The sequence below is a fragment of the Chrysemys picta genome, chromosome 2 (assembly GCF_011386835.1).
Source record: "Chrysemys picta bellii isolate R12L10 chromosome 2, ASM1138683v2, whole genome shotgun sequence".
NCBI lineage: Eukaryota > Metazoa > Chordata > Testudines > Emydidae > Chrysemys > Chrysemys picta.
Genome location: NC_088792.1, coordinates 225603557 through 225619411, shown reverse-complemented (window position 1 = coordinate 225619411; position 15855 = coordinate 225603557). Strand labels below are relative to the sequence as shown.

The window sequence follows — 15855 nt, the reverse complement described above, 5'->3', positions numbered from 1 at the left end:
CAGTGCAAAATACTGGCTTCCTTCCTGGTATCAGGATTACAAACCCCACTAGGATAACTGTCTTTATGAAAGGAAGAAAGAACAAAAAACAGAAATACAGCAGCCACCTGTAGGAATGATGTAAGAAATTGAAAAATGCAAAGGTACTTTTCAACATAGTTAAATAATTCCCTGATGTAAGAGAACACAGGGACATAACATTAACATGAGATAAGACATCATGTGCTACTGCAGAGGAAGAAGGAAGAACAGGGAAACCACGCAAGGAACCAAGACATATTTCTAACTACTTTAGCAGATAAATGATAGAAGCAACCTGGCTGTACGCTGAAGAAACTATGGACTGTATATCATAAGACATTTGGTAAGCCCCAGAACTTGGTCTTAAACCCTTCTATGCCATATCTGCAATGTTGAGCCTAAGCAGTGTTATACATTCATTCAAAACAAAACAAACGGGGCTACATTTTCAAAAGTATTCAAGTTATGCACTAAGCCATTGTGTCACACACGACTGCACATTCAAACAAATGTAAATATTTTCATAAGAAAATATATAAAAAACAAGCTTCCAACAACTTTCTGCCATTTCTAGACGATGAGAGAAAAAACCTGAGTTCCTTTTAAAACTACTACATTGATTCAGCTTTCCTAGTCATTAACCCCAGAGTCATCTACTTCAGCAGCATTTTCCAAGGACTGAAAGGGCATTTTAATGAATTTTTCCAAATTAATGAATGTTAATATGAGTTGATTCAAGGTAGTCATAGGCATATTTTATGATAAAAACAGTACATCATATATGGTATATTCCTATAAGCCAGGGATCGGCAACCTTTGGCACGTGGCCCGTCAGGGAAAGGCGCTGGCGGGCTGGGACAGTTTGTTTACCTGCAGTATCTGCAGGTTCGGCCGATCGCAGCTCCCACTGGCCGCAGTTCGCCATTCCAGGCCAATGGGAGCTGCGGGAAGCGGCGGCCAGCACATCCCTTTGCCTATGCCGCTTCCCATAGCCCCCATTGGCCTAGAACAGTGAACCGTGGCCAGTGAGAGCTGTGATTGGCCGAACCTGCGGATGCTGCAGGTAAACAAATCGTCTCAGCCTGCCAGCGGCTTTCCCTGATGGGCCGCGTGCCAAAGGTTGCTGATCCCTGCTACAAGCCTTCCACATCTGGAACTCAGAATCAAGTCAATGGCATTTGAAAGTGAGGAAGTCTTTCAAGTTCAGACCCACAGAGCAAGCACGATAATCCTATTTTACAAAAGGTTCTCTCTTATTGATGTAGCCCCGTTACAGTACTGACACAGTGCTAGGGCACAATCCTGCTCTCACTGAAGTTAATAAGAGTTTTGCCACTGAGTTTACCTCCTGGAGCAGGATGGAGGACTAGAACTTACTTACACAGCAAGTTACTGTGCTGAAAGCCAGGGCATGGCTTTACAGCACACCAGCTTGCCATAAACTAATGCCCCATGTGAACACTACTACAGCTCAGTGAACGTGATGGAGTGCAGCTTAGCATGCTACTGTTACAAAGTAGAAAGTTTCCCAATTTAAGAAATGAGATCAGAAGAACTTTTCAAATTCTTCTAGGACTATTACAAAAGTATATATTTACTTTTCATAATATATTTGTACTGACTATTGGGAGATGCACCACAAAGCGGAGTCTGAGAGATAAGTAGTAGGGATTTTTGAAAAAAAGATTGAAACTTGGAATTTCAGTAACAAAACAAACAAAAACAAACCTTGCACCTTTTTTGACCAGCTTTAAATTTTAGACATTGATATTTATACCATAATATTTGTCTTGTAACATAATACTCTCACTGCCAGCCAATACTGTACATTTCACTTTGCATTTTTCACCTTTTTCATACTTTCCCACTCCTGGGAGAATTTTGCGCCAAAAAATTAAAAATTCTATGCACAATTTTTTCAAATTCTGCAAAATCCTGCATATTTTATTTGTCAAAATAACACAATATAATCACACCAGTTTCAATTATTTTTGGTCATTTATTTCAAAATACCTGTCAGTAAATATGTCTGTAACAATACAGACAACAAAAAAGATTCAGGAAATGTTTTTTTGGACAAATAGATTCCTTACTAGACATATTAATACAGAACTCTGAGTAATAATTCATTTAAACTACAATACAGAAACGTATTTCCCACACCCCTCAGAAGCAGTGCAAAGCTTGGGGGAGTCAGGGGTAACGGAGGAGCTGAGGGAGAGGGAAATCATTGCTGGGAAGGAGCCTGGGTGTGAACTTGGTGGGTTGTTAGGTATGGATGGGAAAAGTATGGAATAGGTTTTTTTGGGGGGATGGGGAGGGATTGTTTGGAAGCAATGCAGACCCTGGGTGACCTCTGGCTTCTCACATTCAGTCAGACACATCTGCCCCTGTCCCCATGTATCCCTGCACCGCCACTCCGACATCCACTTCCCACATCCCCATGTGGCCCTGAACCCCCTCCCTGTCCCCATGTGTCTCTGTGCCCCCTTCAGCCACTCCCTTGTCCCTATGTGGCCCTTCATTCCCTCCCCTCTCACCATGTGGCCCTGCGCCTTCACTCCCATTCAGCCCCTGTAGGGTGACAAGGTGTCCCGATTTTAAAGGGCAGTCCCAATATTTGGGGCTTTTTCTTATATAGGCACCTATTACCTCCCACCCCCATCCCGATCTTTCACACTTGCTAGCTGGTCTCCCTAAGCCCCTGCCACAGTTTGTCTTCCCCCACTAGCCCTTATGAACCCGACCCCCCCAGGAGCCCCACACTGTCTGTCTCCTGACCTGGCCTGACAGGGGCTATGACGAAGGCAGTCTCTTTCTTCTTCCCTAGGTGGCTGGGAGCTGCTGCTCTGTTCTATTGCCACAGCACCCTGTGGTGGGCAAAAGGGAGAACTGCAGCAACTTTCCAGACAGTTATTTTCTGCTGGGGCTGGCGGGGAGGCTGCTCTGTTCTAGCGCCATAGCACCTTCTGGTGGGTAAAATGCGGAACCGCAGCAACTTTCCGGCAGCAGCTTTTTTTCTGCACAAAAAATTAAAAATATGTGTGACTCATTAATTATGCACACAGTGAGACAGAATTCCCCCAGGAGTACCTTTCCCTCTTCAACAACAGGAAACATTACTGACTTGGAAAAGTTCTTGTGAATCCAATTAGTCAAAAAGTTCTGGATTTTAGATCTACTGATGACTTTTTAAAATATCTTCAGTCTTTTTAGGGCATACAGAATGCCACCATATTGTATTTAAAAATTATGGGTAAGTTTTCCCTTTAATCAATATATTTGTACACAACAATTTGGAAAAAAGTAATCAGTACATTTGTATAGTAGATTGCTATTACACAAATGTTTTAAATATGCATTCTTAAAACAAATAAATATTAACTAATAACTATCACTATCCTCATTGTGTGGCTAGGTTTAAAAAGCAACTGTACATGATGAATGTCCTTGCTTAGCAGATATGGCTCTCTAGCTGTATTTCAATTTTTGACTGGTTATTTCACTGGCAATTTCCCCCCTGATTTTGACTTCTGTTAGCACAACAGATACATTACAACTATGGAAGAGTGAGCTGGATTATACATCAGTCAGCAGAATTGTTAACTAAGGGAATGACTCAGGTAAAGGAATGAAAAGTCCTCACATTTTTCTGCTATACCCACCCACAACTGGAGAAATATACCCAACACCTACCAGCCTGAAGGCTAAATGCACTGGCTAGAGAGAAAATTTCTGTGCACCACAGACACCCCAAGACTAGACCCTGAAAATCAGCCCAACCACTAGCAGTTTTAAGGAATAAAGCAGTTGGGGCCGGATCCACAAAAGGACTTTGGTTTTGCAACGCCTTTTAGGTGCCTAGAAAATCACTGGGGTTCACAAACCCCAAGTTAGGCATATAGGCTCTCTACAACAATGCATGGGGGGAAAGAGGCACCTAAGAATGCAATCCACAAAAGCTAGCACATTAGGCACAGAGCTGCCTAAACTAGCCAAGGGGAGATGCTGACAAAAGAGGTGTATCCTAAGCTCTTCCCCTATCATGAAGCTAGGCACTTAAATCCAGGCTGCAGGGAGGCCTCTATCTCTGCTTGTAATCCACAGCTGGGAACCCCTTTTCCGGAGTCAGGCAGCTTAGGTGTCTAAGCCATTTTTTGCGAGAATGAGTTAGGCAGGTGTTTAACTTCACACATAACAGCCAGGATGAAGAAGAGGAGAACCTCTCTTATAACCTTTAGCCCAGTGATTATGGCACTCACCCCATACCTGGGAGATCCTGGTTCTATTTCCTGCTCTGCCTGAGGAGGAGGAGGAGGAGGAGGGGTTTGAACAGGGACCTCCCACCTCTCAGGTGAGTGTCCTGTCCCCTGGACTTAGAGTGATTTTCATTCTCTCTCTGGCTCAATGAATATTAAATTATTTATTAAAGTGGAACAGCTTCAACAAAAGAGATGGAGAGAAACCCATATCAGAATACTCAGTTACCCCATCCTCCATGTCTGTGTACTCCTCCCATGTGAATGGCTTTAGATTCTCCCTCTACCGCAGGCCACAGCTTTTCACAGAAATAATGTGAAACTGCCTTGAGTTTTGTCAGTTTCACAGTCACCCACAAAGTTTTGAACACTCATTTTGAAAAGACTGGTCAGTCTACAAGCAGCAGCAGTGATAGTGGAGCAGACTGAATAAAGAACACTACATTGATTAACACAGGGCTGACACTGGAAAGCATACTTACCTATAAGGGTGAGAAAGTTTTAGACAAGAAGTTGTTGTCACTCATCAAGGGACATTTCCTCCTTGCTACAGACAAATAGATTGAGCCAAATATACATGGAATAAACATGTAACGGATCATATATTTAAATCTATTTTTAAATAATTTACAATAAACTAATAGGCAAAATTAACTTGTGGCAAGATATGGCAATATTTCTTCAAAATATATCACACTTGTGCTAGCTCACTACTCCAAAGAGCAAAAGGGACCTACAAGGAATACAGATTTATGATGGGATTGTCAATGTGAACTGTAATGGATGAAGATGTTCTTATATAATGAACAGAGGTAGACATAATTGCAAAGATCTGTATCTTTTGAATCTCCTAAAATGAAAGACTGAGGTCAAGGTAACAGAAAACACAAGTATTGCCAATGAGATTGTGGCCTTGTTGTCAGTGGATTGTTGCAATCATCTAGCTCCACGAAAAATAAACTGTGCCAGTTCTCAAGGGTTCCTTTAGAGCATATGAAGTAAACTGTGAAATTGCTAGAAAAGGTCATGTCACAAGGGATTCACCAAACTTGGGTTGGGTCCCAGGATAACAATGACTTGGAAAGGTATACAAATAAAGAAGCAAATCAATGGTCCATGGAGCCTTTAATCACGTTGCTGGTACCTAATGTCTATGATATGGAGCAAAAGACCAATAATTCTGTTCAGTGACCGTGAAAGAAATGTATACTGCAGATGGAGCTAGCAGGCAAAGCTGATACAGGAACAAGGAGTTAGGAATGTGGTTGTTGGGATGAAAGATTTAAAAATAATCAAGGAAGTTGGTTTAATTATTCTTTGTTGCACAATATTTATAGTATCTCTCTCTCACACACACACAGTTTTACTGTTAAGGCTTTAAATGCTACTCCAACACAGGAAGTGCATTTAAAAAAACAAACAAACAATAACACCCCTAATAATATTCTTCATTCTCTGTATGGCATATGTGGGGCAAACTGTGGCTTTTGGGGCACTGTTTTTTGTTTGTGTGTGTAGCTAGGCAAAGATCTTTGAGTCCTCCCCCCTCCAGTGCACCTATGCACAGGCCAGTCAACAACAGGCCCATGGTTTGTGGCAGGGTAGAAGTCCCTGGGAAAACTTAGAGGAAGATGCGTTCAGATTTTCAAACTGAAATTTTGTAGAGGACTACGGTGTAATGGCAATGTAATCAGCGACTGAATCTGAAACAATCTACTAAGTGCCTCAAGCACAGCCATATGTTAAGGTTTCAGAGTAGCAGCCGTGTTAGTCTGTATCCGCAAAAAGAAGAACAGGAGGACTTGTGGCACCTTAGAGACTAACAAATTTATTAGAGCATAAGCTTTCGTGAACTACAGCCCACTTCTTCGGATAAGTTCACTATTTAAATTTGATTAACTGTATTGGTAACAAACCTCTCCCAGCAGTCTGTCAGTCCAGCATATTGCTCTTAAAGTGACATATTCTAGATAAACTTCTTAATCAACACAATACCTAAAGCACAGTTTAGATTAGACAGAGAAAGAGAGACAGAGAGTGCACTGATTTACACCTATGCAACCCCATTGTATTCTATGGGATTGCACAAAAAAATCAGTGCAGAATTTAGCCCCAAATCTTTATAAGTAGAAAATTTAAGTCAAAACCATTAGCCACTTATAATACAGTTAAAAGCATGAAATCTTATTTCACTGATGACTTGAATTAACATAATTAAAATAGTCACACACAAAATTCTGTTCAATTCCAAACTACTCATGTAGATACAGTTGTAAAATGAAAAGTCTCATGTTTCATGTGCTTACGCCAGTTAGATATTACAGGCCAGCATCTGTGACATGCTGGTTGTGTCTCCCTGATTCTCTGTCTGGCCTCAGGTGCATGGTACAGCAGCCTAGGGGAGTCCCCAAGAGCCCATACACCAGCTGAAGACAGTTGGAGCACCGCATACACTGCTCCTCTCTCTGTGGGAGGCAGGAAGGATCCTGTAGGAACCAGCTACACTGATGCTACACCCACTGGGGACTCTTGCTACTGTGAATCACCAGTAGGCTGATGCTGTGAGCCTCTACTCACTTCGAGCTGGCTGCAAAAACAAAATAAGACTTAAAACTACCAACAACTAATGAAGAGTTTTCTCTGGTTATTCTGATTCTCCTTTGGGCCTGTTTCTGGAGCAGAAAGCTCTATGGTTTAGTCTTCCTGTATATGTGTGATTTAGGTAACAAATAAGATAAGCGTGTGCATCTTACTACTTTTTTTTTTCCACATTGGATGTACTATATGGCTTGTGAACATTTGCTAGTCTGTATGGACTATTCATAGTTCAGTATTTCTAACTGAGGGTGTAGTTCTGCCATGTACACTGGTTATGAAAACTACTTGCTCTCTTCAAGTCAGCAAGCCTCCTGATCTTGTTATTTTACCTGATCTAGGGTATGGAGGAGATTTCTGTCACTGAACAGTGTCCTCTTCGGCACTACTGACAAACTTACTTTTATCCCCTTTTATTTTCATCCTTTATTCTCTCCTCTGCTTTAAATAATTTATAAAACTCAGTGACGGCAGACTTTACTCCTGGGGGAATTCTGCATCACTGCCTGGGCACAGAAATCATGATGCTCTGCAGATTTCTTTGCTTCCCTGCAGAAAGTGACGGGGAAGCAAAGGGAAGCTGCAAGAGCAGTCACACGCCCCTCCCCGGCAGTGTGGACACCTGGTTTCGGGCACCTGGAGCAGCAGTAAATCACCACGAGGGGGAGAGGAGCAATGCCCCCCCCAACAGCCACCCCATTTCTGCAGGCACAGAGCTGCCAGGGTGAGGGAAGGTAGCAGTTTGGGTTCCTGACTCTACAGCTGAATGCCATCTCCTGGGTCCTAGTGCCAGTCCACTTCCCCTTGTATGTGTGCTGGTTGTTTTCTGTACAATGGTAAGAGCCCGCAGTGGGCAGAGCACAGGGGCAGGGTGGCACGGGGAAAATGGGGGAAGGAAAATGGGGAAAGTGGGGAACAGGCAGTGGTGAAAGAAGGGGATAGGTTAGGGCAGGGAGATGTGGGAGTGAAGGGAGGAGATGGGGAAGGGGGTAGTGAGGAGGGGATGGAAAAGAGAACGGGGGATAGGGGAATGGGGGGAAGCAGAATCCCGGCATGTGGCATCCTCTTGGTGGCAGCGGCAGCAGCTGGGGCTCCCCCATTAAGCAGGAGCATCAAACCCTCACTCCGACGAGCATGCACCTTGGACCCCCCCACACCTGAACCACCCTAATGAGTCACTCGGATCCCCCCCCAACCACTTTCACTTGGACCCCCCTGCTGAATCCCATTCCCACTGCACCAAGAAGCCCCCAACAAGCCCCTATGCTTCCAGACCCACCACTGAGCTGCCTGCACCCAGACTGTCCACCACAGAACCCTCTCATTCCACACCTGGATCCCCACACACTAAGCCCCTCCACACTTGGATCCTGCTGGGCTGAGCCTGCCTGCCCACACCTAGTGCACCTGGCATGGAGGGGCAGGGCCATGGGGTGTTTCTGGGGCAGGCTAGGCCTTTGTTCTGTGTAAGGGTTGGGTGCAGCTTCACCGCTGAGTCCCTATCTCAGGAGGTGAGGGGGCTGCACGGTGATCTCCCACCTCCATGCAGCCAGTGCCCTGACCCCACTGCCATGCTCAAGTCTCCACATTTATTGATTGATTTTTGCAGAATTTTAAAATATTGTGCGCAGATTTTTTATTTATTTTTTTGGTGCAGAATTTTTTTTTTTTTTTTTTTGGCACAGAATTCCCTCAGGAATAAGACTTGTACCATATGAACACAGGCACAGGCCAGGGAGTATGTTTACCACAAAATGATCTTTTAGAAAAGAAAGCCCACAACAGCATCTTGCTCAACAATCTTTAACAAGTCAAAGCCATGACAGATGAGCTTTTCTTAAAACTCAGACTGATACCCACTACTTACTAAGTAATTTTAAGAGTAGGAGTTGGATGTATTTTTAATTTTGAGCCAGAGATAAATCATAAAAAAATTGCCTAAGCCTTCCTGTTTCTTGTTCACTTCCTATACACGAAAAAAGATTTCAAGACAACATAATGGTCATATTGAGAGAGAATGAAGCAAGCTGATGTGAGCCTCTTAAAACTGTGACACCACTAAACTAAACCTGGTGCACTAGCTAAGGTACCTCTTGAGTTACAACTGACACCTCCATTTCAGTTGGATAGGCAGAAGTCGTAGTTGACCAAACAGAAGACTAGAATCTGTGCTTTAAACTCAGACTGTACAAAGTTAATTTTTCCAAGGTTACCAAATCAGCCATTAGCCCAAGTTTGGATTTAAATGTAAAGATGTGTAAACTGTTGAAAAAGAAGTGGTATCCTGCTAGAATGTTCTACAGAAATGAGCCCAAGGCTGGGAGCCAAGAAGACTGGTAAGCCTTAATATTTTGCCTGATCCTACACCAATAAAGTCATTCTATATTTGTACAATGCCTGGCACAATGGTGCTGTGATTTCATTTAGAGTCTCTAGGTATCACAGTAATAGAAAGAAATAAAAACAATAATACAATAATAGCTAACAATAATACATTCTCCATGCTCCTCTCCTGAGTGAACTCGCAACTTCTCCCCTTGATCAGGCTGCATTTCTTAACATTCCAGAAATTTTAAAATCTAAGATCTTCACTTTTAATTATTATTAGTAGAGCCAGAAAACACTCTTCTGTCTCACTGATGGCTCTGTCGCTGGTTACTATCCGTTTAACACTCCAGCACTGACATTGCAATAGACTATGGGAAACACTACCCAGGGGCTCAGAGCACGTCATGTTGTCTTGGCCTCAGAATCTTGAAGTGCCAATAAGCAGCAGAGCCAGGTCTTGGTCTCCCAATTCTGTTGCAGAATGGGAAGGGAGTGGTCAACTTGTCTGACTTCCAGATGACCCTGTCGTAGATACAATATGGGGAAAGAGATAGGGATTCCTATTCCCAGAAGGACTGATGGAGTAAGTTAGAGCATGGGAGGGGGGAAGTAGGCCACAGCCACTCTCCAAAGACATCTACAAGCACATCTTTCTCACTAGAACATTACTGTTGTGTGTGGGGATTCTGGGACCTGGGGAAAATGTGTGTGTGGGGAACGCCGAAATCTTGTCACTCTTACATGCTGAGACCAACCAAGGGTGATTATTGAGCTAGGGGTAAGTGAGGCAACTTATTTGTACCCCTCCCCATGAAACCAGAGGAATGAGGTTGATGTCTCTTTCCTGTGAAGTGAGTCTCACGGCAGCTGGAAATAGCTCTTCTTTCTCCCCAAACCAGAAATGGGATATGTGGGCCCCAAGAATAGGTTGCTGAGCCTGCAGCGTTAGGGGTGGTTTGCTGGGTCTCTAAGGAGGACAGTTCTCTCTCTAGCCATGGCTCAAAGGAACAGGGGCTCTTAGTCTAGAAGTAAAAGTGTTTTCTCTGCCCCTTGAGAGAGAGTAGTTGTTGATTATTTAGCTGAACTGGATAGCCAAACACTTCAAAATTCATGGTATTCATGTGTATTTATATTCAGTTCCCTTTACCACCTATGTTATCACGTCCTGCAGAAACTTGCTTTTCCTTGAGGTTTTCCAATCCAAGTAAGACAATGAAACAAATAAAAGGACTATTTACTTTGCTGAAGAAAACCGAGAGAAAGGAAAACAGAATGAAATTATAAAATATGTTTTAATTATTTTCTAAAGCAGCATCTTGCCAGTGAAATGCAGCATGTTGTTTGCAGCCTGCCTTCTTTATACAACGATAAAATATTTATATATAAATATAGTTTGGTTGGCTGTTTAAAATCTGTTTGGCTTTTTTCTTTCTCCCATGTTTAGTGAGAACTTGACCCTAAACAGCATTAGTATGGCAATATCTCCAGAAGAAAAAAAACCCAACACATGCAACTTTATTTGAACTGACCAGGAGATTACAACTCTCCAGCAGAATATGCAAACATACACTTGAGAGTTTAATATGGAAAGATGCCTAGCTACCTTACATGTATACATGTTGGAAAAAAAAAAGAATTCAAAGATACAATCAGCTTTTCACTTCGGAATGCAGTGAGTGTATAATACAGCAGGTGGTTAGCATGTGGGATGTACAAGTGAAGAATTTTCAGAGCCACGCAGCAACTTATTTACAACAAAAGTACTCTAAGGTTGAAAACAAGAAAGCAAAATTGATAGTTAAAAAGATCCCTAGTTGTCTAGTTATCCCAAACCCTTCTTCCTCTTGAGCTTTTTTTGTTCCTTTACCCAAAATGATCTCTAGACAGAAACAGAAAAAAGCTATAGAGCCATACAAGTCTAATGGTAGATTCCCAGTCAGTGGACTCTAAACATTTGGTGTCAGGCACCCATTTAACAATTCATTTAGTGCAAACTTTTCCCATTTCACAGGAAAGGACTGGTGTCAGCAGTGACCTTTTAAATGCTCCTTATGGTGCAAATTTACTGCCAAAGTCAATATTTCCAACTCAGGTATTGGCAGCAGAAAAGTAACTACCAAATCTATTCAAGACACTTACATGATTTTAGGGAGACCAGGTGGGTGAGGTAATATTTTTTACTGGACCAACTTCTGTTGGTGAGAGAGACAAGCTTCTTAAGAGCTCTGTGTGGCTCGAAAGCTTGTCCAATACAATTACCCCACCCAACTTGTCTCTCTAATATCCCAGGACCAATACAGCTCCAACCACACTGCATTCAGCTTATGTAGTTTGTTGGTTTATGTGAATTTTAAAATGACTGGAATTTTTGGCTGTGACATCCTATTACTGCCTATCTTATCTGACTGAAAAAACTGGGATTGGTATTTCCATGATGGTATGGCATTATTCCTCTCCCTGCTGGAGGAAAAGCTGAGTGTTAATTACAATCATCCCAACAAGGTAACTGGAACCTTCATAACTGAAGACCAGTTATCTTACACTGAAGAATCTTGGTCTTGCATGTTTTTTAAACTCTGATTAAGTTATCTTTCTGTCTGTCTCATCTCAGTTTTTACTGTGACTAGTGCAAGTAAATCAGATTATTTTAAAACAAAGCAGTCAAGGGGGTCCACTAATAAATAGTACATATAATAACTGCTTTGTCAGTGCATAGCATTCTCCATCCAAGACCTTAGACCACATATAAATTATTATAACATAGACATATTATTATCAATGGGTGTATTATTGCACACATTTTTACAGATGGGTAAATTCTGACACTGAAAGGTTTAGGGTCAATTTTTCATAGAAATGGCTTTTAATTATGGGTTCCTAAAAGTGGACACAGTCTGATTTTAAGACATGCAGAGTGTCACAATTCAGGGCAACTGCACCTGTATTCCCACTCTGTGGTCACTCTAGGCTCCTCAGCTGTTACCTCTCTTGGATGGTACCTCACCAGCAACCACGCACCGCACCATAACAACTCTAACTCAGGAACCAACCCATGCAACAAACCTCGATGCCAACTCTGCCCACATATCTACACCATCAACACCATCACAGGCCCTAACCAGATCAGCTACAATATCACCGGCTCATTCACCTGCAAGTCCACCAATGTTATATATGCCATCATGTGCCAGCAATGCCCCTCTGCTGTGTACATTGGCCAAACTGGACAGTCACTACGCAAGAGGATAAATGGACACAAGTCAGATATCAGGAATGGCAATATACAAAAACCTGTAGGAGAACACTTCAACCTCCCTGGCCACACAATAGCAGATGTAAAGGTAGCCATCTTACAGCAAAAAAACTTCAGGACCAGATTCCAAAGAGAAACTGCTGAGCTCCAGTTCATTTGCAAATTTGACACCATCAGATCAGGATTAAACAAAGACTGTGAATGGCTATCCAACTACAGAAGCAGTTTCTCCTCCCTTGGTGTTCACACCTCTACTGCTAACAAAGCACCTCACCCTCCCTGATTGAACCTCGTTATCTCCATACTGATTTATACCTGCCTCTGGAAATTTCCATTACTTGCATCTGAAGAAGTGAGGTTCTTACCCACAAAAGCTTATGCTCCTAATACTTCTGTTAGTCTTAAAGGTGCCCCAGGACCCTCTGTTGCTTTTTACAGATTCAGACTAACACGGCTACCCCTCTGATACTCTCTTGGATGGAGACCCATGTCTCTCTCCCTCTTGACCAGGGGGTTTTCCAGGCTCACACTGTAGACAGGGAACTGTGCAACAGGCCACACTGCCTAAACACGCCAGTGTTTGCACTTTGGGTTCTCTTCGAAGGCTACCACCAGCCGCAATTGCCAGCAGTTACAAGTTACCACACAGCTCTTTCTAAGCAAGTACATTTATTCTTAAGGTGAAAGTGTTTCAGATAAAACATGTTAAAACAATAAAAGAACCTACACACATGCTAATAAAGCTCACCAGAGATCACCTCCGACTCGGGCTCTGGTCAGAGTCAGTCCTTCAAATACCACATAGAGGTTTTTCTGTCGTCATTACAAGGTCCATAGCAGCCTTAGCCCAGAACTAGGACCATCCACGCATAGAACAGTCTTTTCCTTTATACAGCTTGGGGCTTTGTTCTTGAGACTCTGGGAGCAGCAGATAATGGCCCCTCTTCAAGGGCATAGCTTCAAAAGCCTGGGTTTTTGCATAACTGAAGGTGGGGAATTTGCATTCACCTCCCCATAAAGATTCCCCAAGCAAACCAGTTGACCCTGTTTGTCCCAGAAGTCTATTCTTGTCTGGCCCAGTGTTCAGTATAGTCCTTTGAAGTTCATAACGTTTCCCAGAGTTCACATCTCATCTCCTCCCTAGAGAGATAACATACAATCCCATCGCACAATAATATATAAATCATTCATTTAACACAACAGATCCCAAACTTTCTTACGTTTAAATTCAACAAGGTCTCCTAAGGATAGTGCAGGAAATTCTATATCTGTGATACTGAGCACCCACAATTCAAACAGATCACGGGTGATGCAAATGCTCAGCTCTTCTGAAAATCAGAGCCAGGGGTCCAAACTTGGGTGCACACAATCAGAGGCTATTTTTTAGAAAATCTGACTATTCGTGCTTTCACCAATGGATGTATACAACCTAGGACTCCTGATTCCCAGTCTACCACCCTCTCCATCAGTTCTTACTCACTTCTTCTCATTTCATCTTTGCAACCAATTTTTATTTTACATGCCATTATATAACACTTTAATTTTGCTGTCCCTTTGAAGGTTCCTGAATTCTAGTTGTTCTAGATCTAGTGGTAAGCTTCGAGATGCTATAAAATAAAATCTTCCTTTCAAACCATCTCATATAAGGAAACGGTCAAGTGGCTAGATCACATGACCACTGAGTAGCATGCAACACTACAGGAAAGATGCATGCCTTTAGTGGAAGAAAAGACTCAAAGGAGGATGGCAGTTCTGGGAGCTGCTCTATAGTAGCGCTCTATAGTAGCTCTCCAGGGAGAGGTCAGACTTAGAGGATGGATCTCCAACTAAGGAGCTAGGAAAGGGGGCTTGGCCGAAGAGGGACTGCAAGGCAGACCATGGCGGTCATGTAGGAACTGAGACCCAGATAGAGGAACTCAGCCCAAGAAGGGGGCTCTGGAAAAGGCATAGAGTTGTGGTATAGGAATCCCTGGGGTGGCCCAGGGGTCTGAGTGAAGTGGACAAATGCTGCTTGGTACAGGGTAGAGCAGGGATCGGCAACCTTTGGCACGTGGCCTGTCAGGGAAATCCGCTGGTGGGCTGGGACGGTTTGTTTACCTGCAGCGTCCGCAGGTTCGGCTGATCGCAGGTCCCACTGGCCGCACTTTGCCGTTCCAGGGGGCTGCAGGAAGTGGCGTGGGCCGAGGGAGGTGCTGGGTGAGTAACCTTGTATCAACAGGGAAAATGAGCTCCTGACTCTACAAGGGCTGAACAGACTATAGACAGGTGCCTAGGGAGGGCCTCTAAAGAGGAAGCATAGCCCAAAGAGGTGAGGAGTGCTAGCTGAACTCAGAGAAGGCAATCTTGGATCAGAGGTGAAGAACTAATGCAGTTTTGTGGACTGGTTTGTCTATCAGCAGGAGGAAAAGGACTCTAATATAAGTTTTGGCTGGAAGGCTAAACCTCAGTTCACCCATCTGCTTGGGGAGATGGCAGACTATTACCACAAGTAAGGGAAACAGAGAGACATGTGGCTCGACAGAGCTAAGGGGCTCTCCTATGAGTGTGAAAATCTCCCGTGATCTGTGTGAAACTCTTATCTTTCTGATTTAACATTCAATTTGACAAGTTATAAATGACTGTAAGACTGGAGAATCAAGTCCCAAGCCAAAAGCAGCATTATCTAAGATAATCAGCAGCCTTTACAAAAAGCTCAATATTGTTTGGATGTCACTACATAGCAGTGAGGGAAAGATGGAACTAATTTTTAAGACAAATAAAATAATAATAAAAAAAAACACAACCCCCAAACCAGCCAGCTGAAGTGCACTTAGGTGACTGCAAATATTGTCAACCTGTGATACTCTGCCTTATATACTCTGAAACTAGTCACACTGCTTTGGAGAACGTTAACTCAATTACCAGCTTGCAATTAATGGAGATCTCTAAGAAGAGAGATCAGGTGTCTTAGCATCTCCCTCCACCCCTCAAAATGGCTAGTTGGTCTGTTTATAGTAGATCCGCTCAGGTTCCTCAAATTCTTTACAAACAAATAAAATATTACCGGGGAAGAATCTGCTGACAGAAAACTTCTCCTAGGCCAGTATTCATAACACGTGATTTGCTAGGTGTCAGAAATACTATACTGAAAGTGTCTCAGGAAATCATTCATTTTGCTCTCAAGGAGAAAGTCTTGGGTATTTCCCCAACTATACTCCAGGGCTGCTGGGGGAGAAAAAGGGCCTTTGTAAAGATTAAAAGCAGATTCTGGGCATTGAGCCAATCTCCAACTGTTCTTTGCCCTGCTAAACAGAGTCTGGGTTTTGCTGGAGGAGTATATGGTATCTGCATCAGAGCTCTCGAAGGCACCAGAGGCAATTCTGTGGGCAAAGAATCTGGAAGCAGCATAAGATGTGGAGT

General features: G+C 43.0%; 1 protein-coding gene across 8 annotated transcripts in view; it reads right to left on the bottom strand.

Annotated features, from left to right (window-relative positions):
* The window catches only part of FAM110B (family with sequence similarity 110 member B), a 182502-nt gene that overhangs the window by 17093 nt on the left and 149554 nt on the right, over nucleotides 1–15855 (bottom strand). The gene's annotated exons all lie outside the window — the stretch shown is intronic.